Source organism: Parasteatoda tepidariorum, chromosome 8, assembly GCF_982258835.1.
Source record: "Parasteatoda tepidariorum strain Cologne lab strain chromosome 8, Ptep-v5.0, whole genome shotgun sequence".
NCBI classification, from domain to species: Eukaryota; Metazoa; Arthropoda; class Arachnida; order Araneae; family Theridiidae; genus Parasteatoda; species Parasteatoda tepidariorum.
This window is the reverse complement of record NC_141762.1, coordinates 75,710,580-75,726,712: the sequence shown is the minus strand read 5'-3', so window position 1 is coordinate 75,726,712 and position 16,133 is coordinate 75,710,580. Positions and strand designations below refer to the sequence as shown.

The 16,133-nt window shown below is 28.3% G+C and overlaps 1 protein-coding gene across 2 annotated transcripts in view; it reads right to left on the bottom strand.

Moving 5' to 3' along the window:
- LOC107452238 (diuretic hormone receptor) overlaps positions 1–16,133 on the bottom strand; it is a 240,918-nt gene that overhangs the window by 162,259 nt on the left and 62,526 nt on the right. For both annotated transcript variants that reach the window (XM_087169169.1, XM_087169170.1), the window contains exon 2: positions 2,983–3,097. The gene's annotated coding sequence lies outside the window, so the exon portion shown is untranslated. The remainder of the gene's footprint in view (positions 1–2,982; positions 3,098–16,133) is intronic.

The following is a 16,133-nucleotide window of genomic DNA, read 5'->3' as shown; positions in this document are numbered from 1 at the left end:
AAGAAAATTTAATTTAATTGATAGAATTCATTAGTCTATTGATTTTTCTCAAGACTGATTTCAGTCCCCAGGACTGAAGAGTGGCACCCATGGTCGCGAGCCCTGTGGGGGTCACCAGAAGGTTTTTGGGGGTCGCCAAATTTTTATGAAATGCATTATCCCTGCATGCTGCATACTATACTGTGTACATATAAAGAGTGAAGCGCCGTCACTCACTGTTTAATTGCAATTTCATGCTGCCCACTCTTTCTTTGACCGTAATGCGTAATGTATACTCTATCTGGCTATCCGAGGAAAAACAATATCCCGTTTTATGCAAGAATGCTATCAGAGTGTTAATACAATTTGCATCAACGTATTTATGTGAAACTGGATTTAGCAAACTAGTTTCAATAAAAACTAAATACCGCTCGCGTTTAAACCCTGAAGATGATATGCGAATTGCAATTAGCAACATACATTCAAACATCGATGAGATAATTAGATACTTGTAGCCACATACATCTCATTAAAGGGCAATTACTGATTTTTGTGTTACACAAAAAGTATTTTCTTAAAATTATAAATAAAATTAATATGAGTCAAATATGATGATGTTCTCATTCGATGCAACGAAAGAAATGCGCGAAATATACATCGTATTTGTGAACATTTATCTCTAGGGGTCGCCAAAAATTTTCTCTCTACAAAAGGGGTCGCAGTCGAAAAAAGTCAACAAGAGATGGATTTTCTTCAAACTTCAAGACACCGTTCCCCCGTCTATTTTTGAGAAAGGCATTCTAGAAATGTTGCTGAAAAGTCAGAAGAAGTTTGGAAGAACCATTTACATTGGTCAAATATTGAGGATAAAAAGAAAGGTCAAATAAGAAGAAAAACGAATTAATTACCTTTTGCACTAACTTCAGAGAAATGGCAAAAATTTCAAGAGGCTGAAAGATCTAAAAAAGAGTTAAAACAAGAGAATATGGAGAAGAAAAAGAAAGAAAAAATACTTAAAAAAAGCTTCAAGAAATAAAAGGAAAAATAGTAAACAAAAAGGTGATAAAATAATAATGATAATAAACAGCATCGGATGACACAATGATTTGGATTTGTCTGTCAAATTATAAGAATGAATGATTTTTTTAAAATTTATTTTGTATTTAACATCACTTTAATTTCTAGTTAATGAATACAGAAAAAAGTTAGCATTTTACAAGTACTTGTATGGCTTAATTTCACAAATAGTCTTGTTTTTATATATTTGTATGGCTAATAAATTAATAAAGAGCATCAAAAAATAACCAAAATTAAGTGTTCCTTTACTGGGCAATTTTGTGTTCCTTCACTGGTAAGAGCTGTTCCTTCACTTGGTCTTCTTACTACTTGTTATTTGAGCCTCCAAAACTTTAAAAAAATATTATGTAAGTTCTCTACAATTTTTTTACGTAATTTGCAATTAGTAACAAATATGTTGACACTGTCATTTAACTAAAATTACGAATTTTGAAATTAATATGATTTTTTAAAAGGAAAACGAAGCTTAAGTGTTCCTTCACTGGTTAGTTTACCCTACTAATTTTTCAAATCGTCCATCTCGTTATGCTTAAGGGGGGACCCCACCCTGAATATTTCAAAAATTCGGAAAAAAAATTTATTGCATGTTTTGAATCTTTGTACCCTTCCTAATGTCTGTCTAAAACGATTTCTCGGTACCTAACTTCATTTGGAAGTTATACCGGAAAATAGAGAGTCGTTGCTAAGCAGGAAGAAAGCCCGTTTGGCCGTATTAGGAGGGACGACATTCTTTTTGTGTCTCATCCATTCTGTTGACTGTATATAGAAATCTATTGTAGGCATTTCATTTATCGACCATTATATATATGAAATTAAACATTTCCCCCTACCATAAGTCAAAACTTTAAATGCGTTTTTCTCAAAACGCTGTTCTTTGACCCGGCCTAACGTTTTTCTCATGATCTATACAACGAAATAAGCTGTTCTTTATTTTAAATTACGTAAAAATATTCTTTAGAAAGTAGCATAGAATTATTTTAATATTTTTATATTTCTATTTTATATTAGTATTTCAATGAATATTTTTTTAATGAAAAACTTAACTTTTTCTTTAAGTTGCCGCCATTTTGGTAATTTTGCGAATATCAAAAAACCGCTTTGCTACTTTTTAGACAATGTCTTTATGTTTCAGACAATCTAAACAAAATCATTTTCTTGTGTTTCAGGACTTCTAAATCCATGAGGCCAGTGAGGTGCTGCTTTTTCATGACTAGCCACACACGGAGCTGCCACCAACTTATCTTTTTATTATTTTGTAAGGGAAATTTTTTTTAAATGAAATTAAATTGTATCTAAATAACATAAAAGAAACAAGGAGTCTCTGCATTGTCTTTATTAACTAAAAAAAATTCAAGAAAAACGTTAATATTTTATCATCTCAGGATGGGGTCCCCCCTTAATATGATAACAAAATGAACTTAAGTTAAACAAAAATATTTTGAAAACAAAATATTTTGTGTTTTGTAAAAATATTGACTGTTAACAAATGATGAATGAGCATAAATTACAAGGGGCAGCAGCCTCCTAGTCAATTAAAAAAATGGGGAAAGCTATTTAATGAAATAAAAGGTAAAAATAACTTAGGAAATTGAATTTTTTTGAAGAAAAATAACCCACGCTATCGATTTCAAAATAATGAAATAAAACTAAATAAATCTCACTTGTTCCATTAAAATCTAGAAAAGTGTATTTCCTTGCTATTAAAAGAAAGTTTAAACAAAAAGCTTGAAGTCACGCAAAATAGTCATGATCATTGTAATTTAGAGTTAGACATTATTATCACGCGATGTAGGAAAAGACGAAAGATATTCAGCATGTATTAATTTGATTTATATTTGTAAAGAAAGTAGTCATTACTTATAGCGATACAGTGGTAAATAAACAGTAATAATTGATTACGTGGAGAGGTTAAGAAATATAACTCACCAGGAATGTCAAAATAACTCGTTAAGTAAGCAGTATTTTCAGTGTTTATTTATAAACCAATCAGACTACGAGTATATTGGTATCATTTCTGCAAATGTCATCAAAGTATATGAATCTAAAATAAAATAAAAAAGATATTAAGTTAACCAAAATGGTGACAATGAAATAAATTATAAGTAATAGTAATATAATAAGTAATTACGCAAGATAATAGAGATTTTGAGAAACTTTATTAGAAATAATCACAAATCAATATTAAAAAACACGATTCTTAAATTAATAAACCGTCAATTTGTTCTCGTACATAAAAATTTATTTTATAATGATAAACAGCATTCTGCATTTAAGTTCTTCGTATTATTTCCAGCATTCTACAAAAATTTTCTTTTGTATTAATACAAAAATTAGATAGATAAAAAAATAGATAAATTAATAAATAAATTCGATAGAAATTAGATAGATTAAAACTTTCAAAATGTTCATTTTTGCAAAAGCAAGGAGAATTTTTAGGATATGAAATGTGCAATGGGATTGTATCACCTGATAACTATAATATTGAGGTGATAAAAAAGTTAATGCCCTCTAAAAATGTGAAATCATTGCAAAGATTTCTTGGATCAATAAATGTTTACAATAAATTTATAGATAGTTATGCAAATATTTGACATCCTTTAAATAACTTAACTCCCCATTCTGTAACAAAATTTCCACCTGCATACCTTATGCACATGGTAGACTCCCCTATGAAAATCCCTTAAATGAAGAAATCTATCCACCCGTTGAGGAAGCTAAAAAAATAGCAGTTCAAAGAACTAAAGAATATCATGAAAGAAACAAAATTTATTGTGATGCAAGATTTTTAGATATAGACTTTAAAACTGATGAATTAGTTATGTTTGAAGAATTTACTTATCCTAATACGAGGAAGTTGTCACCTCCTTTTAGTGGACCGTATAAAATTCCTCAAAAAATTTCAGAAGCTAATTACAAAATAAATAAAAAGAATAATTTAAGTAAACAAAATTTTGAAATTGTACATGCATCAAAGGTTAGGAAATATCACAGCCCACAAATGGTGAAATTAAATCATGAATAGTGTCCAAAGGAAAAAAAATGAAACAAATTTTGTTGCTTTTTTCAATGAAAGAAGTAAACCCTATATTTTTGGGAGATCCGAATCGCGTGTGGAGGAGTTTAACTCAGCATCATTTGGATGTGAGGGAGAGGAAAGTTGAATTTTTTTTTCTCTCAACAAGGTGAGAAAAATATTAAAAACTATTTTTGTATTGTCCAATCTGGATCTCTCAATATCACTGTGTTTCATGAAATTCTGTTTTCCCCCATTTTAACGGGGAATACAGATTTTCATAAAGTAAATAACCCTTTTAACCACACAGAATCTTAAATTCTGATTAAATAACACTTGTCCAGTTCGTTCGCATAAAAAATGCGTATATTTTTGTGTGAAAATATTTTAGAAAATTTTAGTAGAATAGTTATATAAATATGTTTCATTTTTCTTTCTGTTTAGTTGATTAAACAGATAAATTGCATTCTCATGTTTTTATGTTTGTCATTGTAAATAATTGTTCTTTTTTATCTTAGGATAATTATTCTTTATTCAGAAATATCGCATTAATTTATACCAATAGATGTGTCTTGATAACGACTATTGGTTTTCCTATTTTTAGTTTCTCTTTATATTAATTTTTATTTTATTTAACTAAGTCAATAGTTTAACTAAGTTATTCTTAATTTATTTTAACAAAAGAGAAATCTGTAGAGTAAATGAAGCAAAAATTAAAGATGCCATGCAAGTTTCAAATTCAGATTAGTTTCATCCGAGAACTCAAAAGGAGTTTCTAAAGATAACTTCCTTCATAGGATTTAATCAAATTAGATAAACAATAGAATTTCACTGGTTTTAGATTTAAGACTTCAACTCCTTTCAATTTTCAATTTTTCTCATCATAAGTACAATTTTAGCTAAAAACATTCCTAACAATAAAGTGTTTATCTTTTATGAAATGAAAGTATGGTTTTGGAAGAAAAAAAAATAACGCGTTGCATTAATTATCTAAAACTCATAATCCTTAATCGCAATAGTGTGAACAAGAGAGCAATTTGTTTCTTTTACGAACCCTATCTCCTCCCTGAACTCAATTTCGAACAGCATCAGTGAAAACGTCACCCGGAGGAATGGTTATTTTTATTTTATTTTCACTTACTTCCCCTCATTATATTGAATTCCCACTGCAGCTAAATGACTCCTTTTCCGCCTCGAGCAAACTGTTTCAGTCTTGGCGTTCAGAAAATCGAATCATTTTCCGCCAATCCTTTAATTGTCGCTTTTCCCCACAGCAGATTAAAATGAGCAAACGCATCAAAGTCACCCAAGGACTCATTTTTATCAAATAGAGGAATGAACTTACGTCCCACGTGGTGGTGGTTACATTGTAAGCAATATATTGTAAAATTGAATTTTCTTATGTTTAGAAATGTGGTCTTTTTTGGCTATTTAAAAAAGTGAAGGCATATTTAAAATATCACCCCTTTTAAAAGGGTATTGTCATTCTAAGACATAACTTATGACAGTTAACTTTCTATTAATTGCTAGAAAATATTAGTGGATGGTTTAAATGTAAAATATCCCACACATAAGAGGTAGTGTCATTTTAGAGAGCATGATTCATTATTTTTATTTTGATATAATTACGATACTAATATAGCCACCTGCTTAAAAGGTATTTAATAATTTTTACGGACATTTGGAGGATAAAAGAACATAAATTCATATTTAAAATGTCGAAAAGGATATTAAATATCTGTACATATAAACACGTAACAATTAATAAATAATTGTTACATTCATTTAGACTACGAAAAATATCATTTAAAATTTAAAGTGTTAAAATAGACACCGAAGAGCCATTACATTATGACCATCCTCCATCTATAACAATGGGCTCGCCCAGGTTTTCATGGTTTCTTGCCCAGGAACAATGTTTTCATGGAGCACATTAGGACCCATAATCCTCATAGAACAATTCCTGACGTCTGTAAGCTACTTGAACATTGTTGCAGACCAGGTTCACCCATTCATGACAACAGTTTTTCCTGCAGGGGATGGTGTTTACCAACAGGATAATGCACCATGTCATAAGGGTTGAATCGTCGAGGAACATTCCAGTGACTTACAAGTCATGTCTTGGCCCCCAAATTCACCTGACCTTAATCCAATAGAGCAGTGTTCCCCAACCTTTTTATCACCGCGGACCTGTCAACGTTTGATAATTTTACCGCGGCCCGCTGGGGAGGGGGGGACGACGACGCTGATTGCTTATATTTTAGATTATTTTGATTCATTAATTTTAATTTAATTGTATTTAAACATGCCTTCAAAATAAAATACAGTTACACCAAAAAAATAAATATAAAGGGATTTAACATTTTAATTTACTAGAACGTTAAATCAATGAGAACCCAGAGCTTGTTTCTTTGCAATGAGACGGTTCCCTCTGGGGGTAATCGGAGACAATGATACATTACAAACATTAAAAAATTTATGCCACTACCCTCAGGGGCCCCTTTTATTTAAGTCAATAGAATTTTAAATCAATAAAATTTTAATTTGGGGTATAAATCTAGGAATTTAAATTTAGTTTCAATGAAATAGGCGGCCCGGTACCATTTGATCTACGGACCGGTACCGGTCCGCGGACCGGGGATTGGGGAACACTGCAATAGAGCATTTGTGGTCCTACTTGGAAAACCAAATTCGTGCTGCTACGCTACCCCCTCGCAATGTGAGGGAATTGCAAGACCAGTTGGGGAGCGCTTGGTACCAGATACCTCAGACTACCTATCAGCACCTTGTGGAATCAATGCCACTGCGGGTGCTAGCAGTTTTGAGGGCTAAAGGTGGTAATACATGTTATTAGCAGGGTGATCATATTGTAATGACTAAGGCCCGGATTTTGATGACATTTGCATTTTTTTGCATTTTTTGCATTTTTGGACATTTTTTGTCTTTTAGAGCATTTTTTTAGATTTATAGGGCATTTTTCTTTAAATTTTGGGGCGTATTTTGCATTTTAATGCATTTTTTTAAGTTTTTTGTTACTTTTTTCCAATTTTTATTATTTTTTATCAATTTTCATTATTACACTGGCTTCCAAACAATGAAGAAAATCTATAGAATATTAACAGGTGAAGCAAAATCTTTTGAAATTGAAGAAGAATTGTCATTAAGTGAGACCGTCTTTTTCAAGTACGCACCTATAACATCAGTAGACGTTGAAAGAAGCTTCTGCAGGAATGAAAATTTACTTTCAGACAAGAGACGCTCGTTTACATTTCAAATTATCAAAAATGATTTAATAATCCAATGTAATTCTGATATTTAGTAATATTATGAGATGGAAGTTGTTCTATCCATTAAAGTTTCTATACGAAATAAAAATATTTTGGTGTCAATATATTTTCCTTTTTTTGTTATTTTAGGATATAAAACAAATTTTTCAAACTTTAATGAACGTAGAACAAGTTTCGCATTGCTTTATATTTTTTAAATGACTCACAATAATTTTAAAGGGCAAAACATTTTTTTAATTCAATATTTTTACTTTATTTAAGGCATTTTTTGAATTTCTAAGGGCATTTTTTGCCCTTTTTAAGGGCATTTTTTGCACTTTTTAAGGGCATTAGTTGAGATTTTTTAGGTCATCAAAATCCGGGCTCTAGTAATGACTCTTCGGTGTATATACGCATAAAAAGCTATTTATGAAAGTAATGTTATGAATAATACAAAATGTCTACATGGTTAAAAGGTAAAGAATGAATAATCACTTTTTTTATTAAATTTGATGATAAAAAAAGTAAATGTATAATAAAAACATTTATTATGATTTTAAGGTAAAAGGTTATGAATAAATATTTTCGCATTAATTTGGATAATAAACGATTTTAGCGTACAACTAAAGTGTTAAAATATGAACAAGGTTGAAAAGTAATGAATGACTAAGCTTTATATTAATTTGAATGATAAAATGAGTAAATGTATGATTAAAATATTCCACATGCCGCTCGAACATTCCTACCAATTTTACTTTTAATTAATACGATAAAAAAATTTTTGAAGAAATAAAATTTTGAAAAGAAATCAAAAGGTTTCGGTGAAAGCAGACGGAAACTTTGAAGCTAAATTTTATAAAGAATAATTAAAATGGAGCCGTTTCGCGAATTTTAACTACTTAATTTTTTACAGATTTTATATATTTCACTCATTTATGGATCATTTTTATTATTTTACAGTGTTTTTTTATATACTCTTAAGTAATCGTTAAGTTTAAAACGAAGTTTTCCTAAATTTTTGTTAAAATTTTAAATAAAGATTTCAGATTTTATGTTTGGTTTTTTTACAAAACTTATGCTCCATTTTCAGCCTTTTGGGTTAAACAGAGTTTCTCTTTCTTTCAAATTCAGTATATTTGAACTTAATGAAATAAAATTAATGAAATAAAATTAATGAAAAAACTTAATGAAATAATAATGTATCATTTTATATTTTAAAAGTAAATTTTATTTTTTGTTTTTCGTAAAGAACATAAATGTTAAGAATTAGATCAGAATAAATTGAAAGTACAAAAAAAAAGTATGAAGTAAATTTGAACTATTGAAACATGTTCAATCTTTTTTTTTGTAATTCACATTCAATCTTCTGTGTTTTGGGGCAGGTACAGTTTGCTCTGTGCATATCATTAATCAATGAAATCGTTCATGAAATAAATAACGTATATTTTTCAATTTATTTTGATGTTGTTCTGTTTAATAAAGATAAAAATTATGAATTACACTGAAATAAATTCCGGATCAAATTAAGGCTAAAAGTACTGGCAATCCAGACTTTTAAATACTTTTGGAAATAATTACCTTAAATTCACTGAATTACTCTAATTAAAGAATATTGCTGTAGAAATAACGGTTATATAATATTTTTCCATGAAAATGAATTCTCGGGAAAATGGATTTTTCGGATAATACACTAAAAGAGCAGGTAATTTATAGCGTAATTTAATCCAGAATATTTTACAGTGTAGGTTAAAATAATTTTAAAGTTAAAATAAAATATAAAATTCATTTTAATTTTATACTATAGAAGTACACTATAAATTTGATCATTTTTTGTAACTCATATTCTGAGTATTGGGACAAGTTCATTTTTGTTCTTTCCAAAACAATGTCTAAATCCTGAGAAATTAATGAAATAAAAAATACATTCTTTTGAAATTAATTTTATTTATTTATTTAATAAAGATATAAAATTATATATATTAGATCAAAATGAATGGGAAATGCTTAAACTTTTACGACACATCATCTTTTTTCTTAACTCATATTCAATTTTCTGAGTTAATAAAAATGACAAGATTTTCAGAGACAATTTAAGTTTTTATGAAAACTTTCAGAAAAAGCAATTTTTATATAAGAGTCTCGCGTGCATTAGAAGCTGTTCATTCTTATAAAGATCAAAATTTCCATTCTATTTGAAAAGAGTTTAACGTTGACATCACATTTTTTCCTTCTTTCTCTCTATAATGGAATAAAACTTCATTTAATGCTTCAAAAGTTCAATTTTCGGCCGCTTACTTTCAAAACAAAAAAATAGACAGAAAATGAAAAATAATTGTGGGTATTGACTGCCATACCACAAATTACAGTTTTATGAGTTTTTTTTATCTGTTCAAAGCACTTACTAGCCTGCTTCTTTTTTTGACACTAATTCAAAATTGTAAGTGCAATGACTTACTCATTTACTTTGTCATTTATTTACATTCGACTCATTCAACGATTTGTTTGTTAATTCTTTTATTTACAAATTGATTTATAATTTTTCCAATGTGCACTGAGAAAAAAAGTAAGGAGAAATCTACTTGGATGTGGTAAAAGTTATCGTGTGCTTGGCTCTATGGAAACACCAAAAAGATCGGTAAAAATACTTTGGTAATGATTTCTGCAAAATTAACATTAAAATATGGTTTCATAATATGGGTTAAAATTTGGTAATTGTGGTAAAATTTATTAATTTTATCATGATACCTTAGAGCATGGCATAAAAACGTGTCATTTGGTTAAATTTACTTCTCAGTTCTGTATTTTTTTTTTTTTACTAAATATGTGATAATAAGAACGAAATTTTGAAAACCGGAATTTCCAGCAAACCGCTACCATAAAAATGAGACAATGAATAGTTTTAATACCCTTTATTTGGTTTTATAAGAAAGAATTATTGTTTTTTTACCTGAGATTTCGTTATTATGTCATACGGTAATTTTACCAGCATTTTTTTTCTCTTTGCGTTAGTCGTCAATTTACAAAAAGTTATCCGTACATTATTAAAATTGTCTTGCCACTCACTTGCTTCAGTTCAATGACTCATCCCTTTATTTTTTACTTAGTTGCAAACTCATTTACTCATTAACCAATTAATTAATACACTGATATAGAAAAATGATCAAAATAAAAGAACGATACCATTAATTTTAAATATTATTACTTTTGATTAAATTATCCACTTACATTAAGAGACAAAATTATTGCAAAGCAATAGAACACATTAACCTCCTAAATCCAATTTTCGAAATAGCTTCGAATTTCAAAATAAAAATCATTCCATGTGCAATCAGGGTTTTTCTTATGAGTTGCAAATGACTGTCGAAAACGCTCGGCACTTAACTTGAATCTTTTCAGTAAGATATCTTTTATAAAGTTGTAATCTTGAGCCTTTTCATCTGGTTCTCGAGCGATGATCTTTGCAACGTCACTGGGCAGGACTCCTACCAAATATGCAACCCACTGATTTTCTGGAACTTTTAGAAACTTTAGTTGCCTTTCAAAGAGATTGAGAAACAATGACATGTCATCCTCTTTTGCATTAAAGTTGGGGATCAACTTTTTCAATTCAAGTTTTGGTGAATCGGCGTTCAGAACGGGTGATGCCGGTGAAAGTGAAGACAACTTTTGGGCTTCAAGTTGTAGCTTAAGAGTTTCAAGTTCATGAGCTCTTGCTTTTTCTATTCTCTCATCTTCAATTTCTTTTTCTTTGGCGATTCGCTCCTGCTCCATTTCCCTTTGTTTAGAGATTTGAGCTTGCTCATTTGCCTTTTGTGTAGCGATATCTTGTAATTCAGATGCCTTTTCAAAGGAAATTCTCTCTTCTATTAAAGTGGTTAATAAATTTTTTGTTAACTCTTCGTCGTATCCCTCAGACTCGACAATTAAGTCCTTTATTTGGATGACTTTTAGATTTTCACCTACGTTCAAACCCAATTCTTGTGCCAATCGTCGTAAGTCTTCCTTTCGACCTTTCGCAAGGTAAGCCATTTTGTAGAATAGTTCGAAATTTTCGTAATAGTTGTAATGTCTATTAAAGTTTCATATTCTAAATAACAGTTTGTAAAAGTTCGTGTTTTTATAGTGTCCTATAAATCCTAATATAAGTACCACTTATTTATTTTAAAATCAGTTAAAATACCTCAAATTAAATTTACCTTCACTTCCAATTTGATATATGAAATTTAAATATGAAAACATGTAATAAATTCACATTGTCTGAAGAGTTTTAAAATTGCAAAAATGTTTAAAAAATATTGTATTTACCACATAAAATACTACCACATAAAATATCCAATGATAGAAATAAAATTATATTTACTTAGAACGATGAATTAAAATTCTGTGATGAATAATATTATTCTAAAATTAATAATATTATTTTTAACTGTAGTAACAAATCAACCTTCACTTTTATGTACGAATACTGATTCAAGATAATTTATTATAAAATTATTCATTCTTAAACACAGAAAACACTACTATACGAAAATAAAACCAAAATAAAAGTTCTAATAATCTTCTTTAAAAGCTAAACAAGATTGCAAAATAATAAATCTCTATTCTGAAGATTCAAAAAAAAATCATTAAAAGAAGCAATAGAGAACATGACTTGAAAATCAAATTATAATACTTCTACAGTTTTATAAAATTTATAACTTTCAAAACATTTATTTATTTCGCAAAAATTAAACAGTGTGTTAATATGTAAAATATTTGTTCGAAAAAAATATAAAGCTCAATTTAATAGATGGCACTAAATGTTTACATCATAACACGTAATTTTATTAACAATACGCAAAATTATTGTGATGAATAATATTTTAATATGTATCTTTTTCATAATTATTAAATATAATCACAAAAAAAAAATAAAGAACTGATTTCTTCTTTTAATACTTTTGAGGAATCAAAACATCCAATTTATTTCAATAAATGTTACGAGAGCTTAGTATTAATGACATCTTAAACCACCAAATAAAATAAAATAAAATACTCATTTTATAAACCTTCTATTGGGATAACATTTTTTCAAAACACATAAATAAGCTATTCTCATTTATCCATGAATTAAATAGTATTTTTAATCCACAACTTCCTGGTTGGAATGAATTACTAATATACTTTTTAAGAATGATTGCGTAGGCGATTGAAAGTGAAACTTTCTAACTTTACGTCGCCATCTTTAATAAGCATTCAATAAATATAAAAATGTTTTATAAAACTAAATATTTGCTTTTATCACTTTCATGAACAAAATAAATCAGTTGTTACCTAACTTAACTAAAATTATAGAATTCGGGGTGAATTCTGAAATACTTTTATACATTTTATGATTAAAATAATGAACTTATATTCAGAAATACGTAAACAAATCTCAATCGTGCAAAAGCAACTGTGCAATAACAACAAAATAAAGCTCGGATGAGCTTTCGCAATTTACTATCTTATTTTCTTCAAAGTAATACACATATTATAGAGCTTTGGATAAGCTCTTTAGAAAGTACTAAATATATATAATTCAAATAAGACATTAGTTTTTGATAATCATCAACATAAGTTTCCCTTACGATAACATTGTATAAACACTCTTTTATGAAGAAAAATTCATTGCTTAAATATTTAGAATGCAGTTTCTAAGCTTTTGCACAATATATGCACTTTAAAACATAACACTAATATTTTCATTAAGTTTCAATAGTTTATATTTAACTTAATATTTTATTGTAAAAAGTATACTTATCAACGAATGCGGGACTCCGTACAGTATCTTTATGAAAACCAGTACCACTGGTACATATCAAATCGTATGATTTCTTGCAGGAAAAGGATTTTCCAAGAACAATGATGAACGGGAAAGGGTTTCCCTGGTTTTCTACCTGAAAAAATTATTGAGCAGACGCTCAGACTATTTCGAACAGAAGACGTTGGGCGCCAGTGTGGCCCTTGCTAGATCTCGGGGGGTTTAAAATAAGGGAAAAAGCTTAGTGCCAAATATTTTATTAATATACATATAGCACACGGACAAACAAATATAAATTTAATTAATTAAGAAAAGGAGAAATAAGTATAAGGTCCATTCAGTTCGAAGTCTGAGCATTCACTGCCTTGTACATGGTGGCGCTGTTGCAGCTTAGTTATGCGGTTGCTACACAAATAATATTTAAAATATATTTTCAGATAGAATTTTTCAACAATGTTTTACTTTCAGAATAAAAAAAGATATTTACTTAACATTATTAACGTTCATCATTTTTCTAACAAAGGTTTAGAAAAATGTTAAACCAGTGTTGAGTAATTACCCTTAAAATTACTTCAAAATTGTTTCAAAATATAAAGATTTATAAAAATATAACGATTGTTATAAACATAACAAATAATTCTAAAAAAACTTTTACGCATAACCTAAATGAAAACGAATTTATAATTTTGTTTTTAAAATATTACTTCGCAAAACTTCATTGTCACTAAAGCAAGAGCAATAAAATTAAAAATAATGTCTTAAGGTGGCCGAATGGATTATTTTCTTCATCTTTCATTTGCATATGATGAAACCTGAAGGAACGGATTTAGATAAGCTGATTTAAGAGATTTTTTCCCAGAAAAGATAATGTACTTTCATAAAATTTTAAGTAGATTTGAAATTTTTTATAACATAAAATCTCCCAATTGGAAAAAGTGAAGAAACATTTTCAATTTTAATTTTTTTTTAATTTAGCTTTTTTTATTTAAAAAAAGGTAATAGAAAAATAAAATTTGATTTTTATCTTCCAGTTTTTATAATGAATACGGGGGAGAAGAATCAATAAGTTTAATCAAGCTATAGATATTGTTGAATAATAATAATATTTAATCAACCTAATTGGATTTTATTGAAATATTATACCGTTATTATTAATTATACTTTGCAATGTATGTTTCACAGATTAGAAAGTTTTGTTACCTAGAGCTTTCAGAAAAATGAATATTAAAATTAATAAAGAAGTAAATATAATGCACATATTTTGATTAGAAAAAAGCATAATTAAAAATCAACATGTTAAAGAAACTTAACGTTTTGGGAGCTAAATTAATGGATTATTGTTTAACCAACAAATATTGTTCGAGTATTTTTTGCAATGCAACTATAAAATGCGTACATGGTAAAATTGTATTACCATGTAAAAACTAAAATAGTTTAAAATGTGAGAGTGTTTATTTTTTACAGGAATTTAAAAAATGCAATGTGTAATTTCCCTTTTAAACTTCAAAAATAATAAAATAGTTAAAAATTTTAATTATTTATTGCAAAAATAACACAAGCATTATGAGGAGATAGAACTGATAACAAAAGCGACACAAAGGACGATAGAGGAATACAGATATAGCGATACAGAGAACTACAGATATCGAGACAGAGAATTCTTGGGTATATTAGTACAAATATTGATGCACAACCTCGTTCTTAGCACCAGCTAATGTTCTCAGTAACCGACATATCATGCATAGAGCACAAGGTGGTTTATAAGTATTTTTTGACCTATTTCATTCATACTAGGCTAATAAAGACACAATTATAAAGTTGAAAACAAATTCATAAAGAAAGGTTTCATAGAGAAACTTTTCTCGTAGATAATAAATATTTTTATTAGTTTTACATTATTTAATATCAATTACTAATTATCTAATTAAGAAGTTTCGTGGAATAACAAGTACTATTACCGTGGAATACGGTAATAGTACTTGTAACAATAACAAGTACTATTACCGTGGAATACAAGTAATCAAATTCTATTGGTAAAATACATATAATTCTGAATTTAAAAAAATACCTTGAGCAAGCTTAGAATATTTTGTCAAATTTTTAGAAATCAAACTGTTTTTGTCAATTTAAAATAAAGATTATCGTAGTAAAAATTATCAGTTACGTGTTGAATAAATGCTTTCTTATAAGATGTTATTAAATTCAAAAAATGTCAGGCAGCACATTGTTCTTAAAGTCTTCGTGAACTTCAAAATAATGGTTGATTTTGAATGTTTTCTTGTTACTTGGTTTATTATTTGCTCTTAAAAAAGTCATTTATACTGAAAAAAATTTTAAAATAATAATACTTTAGTTAGTATTAAAATCATAGTTTATATTTTTATAATAAGATAGAACAGTGAACCTATAAATTTTTTTCTGACTTTCATACTCAATAAATTTTGAATAAAGGAAATGGTTAAAATTATTGCAACATAATAAGGTAAAATTTAAATGATCTTTAATTACAAAAACAAAAGCAATAATTAGCGACAAGGGCAATAAAACAATTGCTTCAGAAAGATCAGTTCTTATACAGAGTGGTGATAAGGTAACGCGAGATTTTTAACATATCTTTTTTCCCAACGATCAGTTTAGGATATGATGCGCCAAATCACCAATGTCACCAGGCATAACACCGTTTGGTATCTTCTTGAGAAAATAGACTAATTATATCGACGACAAAGGCTTCATTTTGGATACTGAAAAAAAGTTGCCGTCATGATCCTTAATGTTGCATTAAAAGACTGATAGTATGAAACTTTTCAAACTAGAGTAATTAGTTTTTTTAATTATATTTAATGTAATTTATTAATTATAAAATGAATAATCATAAAATGAATAAATGAAACTGAAATAAAAAAATGCAGTCTTGGCTATATCGGGTGAACCAGAGTCGCTTAAACATAGATTAATGAAACATGATAAATATGTCAAAAATGTAGTAAATCATCTTGTTATAATACATCAAAAATGT